This window comes from Lithobates pipiens, unplaced genomic scaffold (genome assembly GCF_037356315.1).
Source record: "Lithobates pipiens isolate NorthernLeopardFrog02 unplaced genomic scaffold, aLitPip1_a1.2 Scaffold_28, whole genome shotgun sequence".
Classification (NCBI taxonomy): domain Eukaryota; kingdom Metazoa; phylum Chordata; class Amphibia; order Anura; family Ranidae; genus Lithobates; species Lithobates pipiens.
The window spans coordinates 18,627,606-18,633,605 of NW_027507789.1; positions in this window are offsets into that span (position 1 = coordinate 18,627,606).

Here is a 6,000-nt window from a genome sequence, read left to right on the forward strand (position 1 = left end):
CCACCAGGTGGAAGTGGCTGGCCTCTTAGTCACAACACATGAGGGGAGGTAAGCAACCAGAGGAAGATCACTGCATAACCATGACAACATCTTGTTAAATGAAGACATGTCCGATACTGTAGATGAGACCCCACTCCCTTCCCCAGGGTGGGATAGAGACACAAAAGCAGTATGGGGACCACACCAATATTGTATATAGAGAACAGAGATACAGGGGATAATGGGGATGGAGAGAGGAGATAAGGTGTGGTACAACTTCATCATCGGTCTATATGGCAGATATTGTAGTGAAGACTCTCATGGTGGGGTCACACCATGAGGTTGTATGTAGACAACTGAGATTTATGAGATAATAGGGATGGAGAGAAGGTGAGGCGTGTTATATGAAGAATTAACAGATATACTGTAGATGAGACCCCCAGGATGGGATGAAGAGAGAAGAGCAATGGGGAGCACACCAAGAGGGTGTAGGTAGGCAACAGAGATAGATGGAGTTATGAGAATGGAGAGAGGAGGTGTAGTGGGAACGCGCCATCGGGTCGAAGCTGCACAGAATCTGTCTGGTCCATTATTCTTGGTTTCAATGGAGACATTTGTAGGTTTCGAGACGATGGAAATAAGGCTCAGTAGAACGAGGACTGTCCAGGAATATGTGCTGGTCATTGTGTCTGGGGTGCAAGGGATGTTCTGCTTTTTGGGCTCCAGAAAGGATTCTGGTTCTGCTGGATTGCTGGTCTGTGTTGAGCTCCATCTTTTTAGCTACGGTATCTTTTTTTTATATGCTGAGGTTTTAGGATTTATCACAAAAGTGAAAAATTTCAAAAACTTTCAGTTCAGACTTCCCTGACATACTGGGAGTAGTTTAGTTTCAGTTTCACATCATTTTGCGGTGACCAAAAATGCTGTTTCAACTGTTTTACTTCATCCCTTTCTGAACTCATATGGTTCCTTTCTATGATGTCAGATGTCACGTGTAACAATTTTCACTCCCGAACAAATACCAATCTTAGTTTATCTGCTCCATGGTCTTCTCCCGTAGTCCCTGTGGTATGACAGCTTGGTCCACCTTCTGGTTATCCTGCATTACTAGTTGCCATACCATAGCGCTGGCTGCCAACCCATACATGCTGCAAGCCTTGTCTACTCCTTTTACTGATCTGTTACCACACTGCGCATGCACAGTTGCCTAACTTGGCTAAGTCCCTTGGCTTTACCATGGTTCTGTTGGATAGATATGCCTGATCACGATTTTGTACAGTTAAATCATCATAAAGGTGAAAATAGAAAGGCTATAGGGCAAACACACATTTAAACTTGTGCTTGGAGACTCTTGTAATAATGATGAAAGGGAATCGACAGACAGTGAAAGAAGGTGACCTTAAAGAGGGATTCCACCAAAAAAAAAAAAAATTAAAAGCCAGCAGCTATAAATACTACAGCTGCTGACTTTTAATAAATGGACACTCACCTGTCCCGGGTTCCAGCGATGCCGAGGCCGATCGATCGCTCGGCCCTCGGCTGCTGCCGCCACCATTCTAGGTGAGGGAATCAGGAAGTGAAGCGAATCGGCTTCACTTCCCGGTTCCCTACTGCACATGCGCGAGTTGCGCCGCGCAATAGGAAATCTCCGCGCTGTCACTGGGACCCGTGTGTGTCCCAGCAGACAGCGCGGCAGGGCAGGAAATGGCGTAGACTCCCACGGGAGTCTATGCCCGGAAGTGGGTGTAAATACCTGTCTTTGACAGGTATCTCCACCCCCCTCCCCCCTGAAAGGTGTTAATTGTGACACCGGAGGGGGGGAGGGATCCGATCAGCGGAGGTTCCACTTTAGGGTGGAATCCTGCTTTAAGGTGTGCTGTGGTCATGTGGTCAGTATGCCTAAAAGGGGGCATACCCAAGTAGTAAGACAAAAGAGAAGAGATAGAAGAAAAAAGGGAACGGGAGGGTGGGACAACCTCCGGAAAGACCGACAGGGCAGGGAGGAGCCGAAGGCCATCTTATAACGGTGAGGCTCCTCCCACAAATACAGGCGGACCTGCATCCCGCCTTCCCACTTATCACATGCCTGACAAAGAGGTCCCGCATGGCCTCGAAACGCACCTATAGTTATTGTGATCACTTCAATAAACATTGGACAATTAATTACGGATCCATAGTGTGCTGGCAAAATACACTGACTGGCCACTTTACTATGTACACCTTGCTAGTACCGGGTTGGACCTCCTTTTTCTTTCAGAACTGCCTTAATTATTTGTGGCATAGATTTAACAAGGCTTTGGAAGCATTCCTCAAGAGATTTTGGTTCATGGTGACATGATAGCATCACACAGTTGCTGCAGATTTGTCGGTTGCACATCCATGAGGTCAATCTGTCATTCCACCACATCCCAAAGGTGCTCTATTGGATTGAGATCTGGTGAGTGTGGAGGCCATTGGATGAGATCTGGTGAGTGTGGGGGCCATTGGAGTACAGTGACCTCATTGTCCAGTGGTGAGATGATTGGAGCTTTGTGAGATGGTGCATTATCCTGCTGGAAGGAGCCATCAGAAGATGAGGACACTGTAGTCATAAAGGGATGGACATGGTCAGCAACAAAACTCAGGTAGGCTGTGGCCTTTAAACGATGCTCAATTGGTACTAAGGGGCCCAAAGTGTGGCAAGAAAATATCCCCCCCCACCATTACACCACCAGCCTGAACCATTGATACAAAGCAGGGTGGATCCATGCTCTCATGTTGTTTATGCCAAATTGTGACCCCACCATCTGAATATCACAGCTGGAATCAAGACTCGTCAGACCAGGCAATGTTTTTTCCAGTCTGCTATTGTCCAATTTTGGTGACCCTGTGTGAATTGTAGCCTCAGTTTCCTGTTCTTGGCTGACAGGAGAGATGCCTGTGGTGTGGTCTTCTGCTGCTGTAGCCCATCTTCTTCATGGTTCAATGTGTTGTGCGTTTAGGGTTGGTATTCTGCGTACCTTGGTTGAGTGGTTTATTTAAGTTACTGTTTCCTTTTTACCTCTGACCTCAACAAGGCATTTTCCTCCACACAACTGCGGCTCACTGGATATTTTTTTGTTTTTGGACCATTCTCTGTAAACCCGAGAGATGGTTGTGCGGTAAAATCCCAGTAGATCAGCAGTTTTTGAAATACTTAGACCAGCCTGTACTGGAACCAACAACAATGCCATATTCAAAGTCGCTTAAATCCCCTTTCTTCTCCATCCTGATGCTCGGTTTGAACATCAGCAAGTCATCTTCACCATGTCTATATGCCTAAATGCATTGAGTTACTGCCATGTGATTGGCTGATTAGCAATTTGTGTTACCAAGCAACTGAACAGGTGTACCTAATAAAATGGCCGGTGAGTATATGTTCTTATCTATGTGCTGACCCTAGTTAACAAGCCCTCAGTTGTTGCAGCACTCTTTCACTTTACTGAGTGCATGACAGTATGGCTAAATAGGGCTGTCTGGGGCTACTTAGGGCTGTGTTGGGTTACATAGGTTGTATTTGTAGTGGAGTGCCCCATTACCTTCCTTCCCTAGTAGTGAGCACATGGCTATTTATCCTCTGGGTGAACTCCCATCATCCCCTGGACATACACAGGGCTAAAATAAGCAGCCCCTCATACCTTCCTGTGCCTAGTGGGGCATGGATGGAGCGACCATGACTGGGCTAGATAGCTGCAATTAGGTACAGTTCCCCCTTCCCCCCATCACCCCCCCACCCCCACCACATAAAAAATGTTATGCAGGCCACCAAAGGGCATATGAGCACACAATGGGGTCAGTCTGTCAGTGCTCAGACCATACGCCGCACACTGCATCAAATTGGTCTGCATGGCTGTTGTACCAGAAGGAAGCCTCTTCTATAGATGTTGCACAAGAAAGCCGGCAAACAGTTTGCTGAAGACAAGCAGACTAAGGACATGGATTACTGGAACCATGTCTTGTGGTCTGATGAGACCAAGATAAACTCATTTGATTCAGATGGTGTCAAGCCTGTGTGGTGGGAACAAGGTGAGGAGTACAAAGAGGAGTTTTTTTGCCTACAGTCAAGCATGGTGGTGGGAGTGTCATGGTCTGGGGCTGCATGAGAGCTGCCGGCACTGGGGAGCTACAGATCATTGAGGGAACCATGAATGCCAACATGTACTGTGACATACTGAAGCAGAGCATGATTCCCTCCCTTCAGAAACTGGGTCCCATGGCAGTATTCCAACATAACGACCCGAAAACACACCTCCAAGATGACCACTGCCTTGCTAAAGAAGCTGAGGGTAAAGGTGATGGACTGGCCAAGCATGTCTCCAGACCTAAACCCTATTAAGCATCTGTGGGGCATCCTCAAACAGAAGGTGGAGGAGCGCAAGGTCTCCAACATCCACCAGCTCCGTGATGTCATCATGGAGGAGGGGAAGAGGACTCCGGTGGTGACCTGTGAAGCTCTGGTGACCTCCATGCCCAAGAGGGTTAAGGCAGTGCTGGAAAATGGCGGCCACACAAAATATTGACACTTTGGGCCCAATTTGGACATTTTCACTTAGGGGTGTATTTAGTTTTGTTGCCAGCAGTTTAGACATTAATGGCTGTGTGTTGAGTTATTTTGAGGGGACGGCAAATTTACACTGTTATACAAGCTGTACACTCACTACTTTACATTGTAGACAAGTGTCATTTCTTCAGTGTTGTCACAAGAAAAGATATAATAAAATATTTACAAAAATGTGAGTGGTGTACTCACTTTTGTGAGATACTGTATGTAGCACCCTCTAGTAGGTAAATTTAGGTTCATGACTCATGGTAAGTTATATGAGTCTGTAATTGGGTCGGGTTTCTGCTGGTTGGCTTTACAGATGCAGATCTCTGGTACCTCCCCCTTGATATGAAAGTTATTAGAAGCTTCTGGAAGTTAGTGGACGGAGATTAGGAGGTCCTGATCTGCATACATAGGGGAGTCTGACCAATCCCCAGGCAAAATGTCCTGGCAGGGTGGATGGATCAACCCCTTAAATATGGCAGAGCCTAGACAGCAAGGGGAGTTGAGTGGAAGATGGAGTGCTGAGGAGGCTGTCGGTGGCCTAGGAGGGGGCTTTGCCTCCAGGCTGTGCTCAGGCTGGCTGGAGAGAATGCTTTCAGCATCCAGTTTGAGAAGGAATCTTGCCTTGGAGCAGCAGGGAGCAAGGAACACAGAGTGAGTACTTCAGCACACCCAGAGATTCACAAGGGGAGAGACTTTCGCATTTAGCATCAAAGGACAGCGTTGCGCTTAACCTGTTTTATCGCTTGTCCTGGGAGATATTCTGAGCAGCCAGGTGGGCTGGTAGTACCTGTAGGCAGTGGAGCTAGGGGCAGCTCTACAGAGGAGAGGAGATACTCCAGCATGCAGTTTTGCAAAGTTTTGTGCTATTTTCCAAAGGGAACTAAGAGCTCCTAGTCCGTAAGGGACTTCTTCCACTGATCCTTAACGACTGATTGTGTCCAGGAAGGAGAACAGTCCAGGATCTTTTCTCTGTACATAGAAAGTAAGTTGTCCATCTGTTTCTTCAGTCACCTTGGGCATCCCATAACCCCTCTACCCCATCCAACTTGTTATCCCTAATAAAAACAACCAAAACAAGCCCAGGGACTGATTTCTTGTGTCTGAATGGAAGTGGAAATTATGTGTTGCTTGGCTGTGCAGAAATACGCCCTTGCAGGCGTAGTTCTACATATTGGACTATGGGGGTGAAAAGACTCATAGGGGGTGCAGTGTGCCAGGTTGTGTATATAATTCTGACTCCTAAACTTTTTATGCTACACACACTTGACCCCTGCAATATTTGTTACATACGTCTGACTCCTGCGCTCTGTACATAAGCTCAAGTTTTAAGCCCCTCACACTGTTAGTGCAATTTCGCTCCACCATTCGCTAGGTCCTTCCCCCTACTCTGCTCCCATTCTCAAGAAATCAGACTTTCCAAGGTTGCCATGTATTTACATAGGACCAAAGACGTC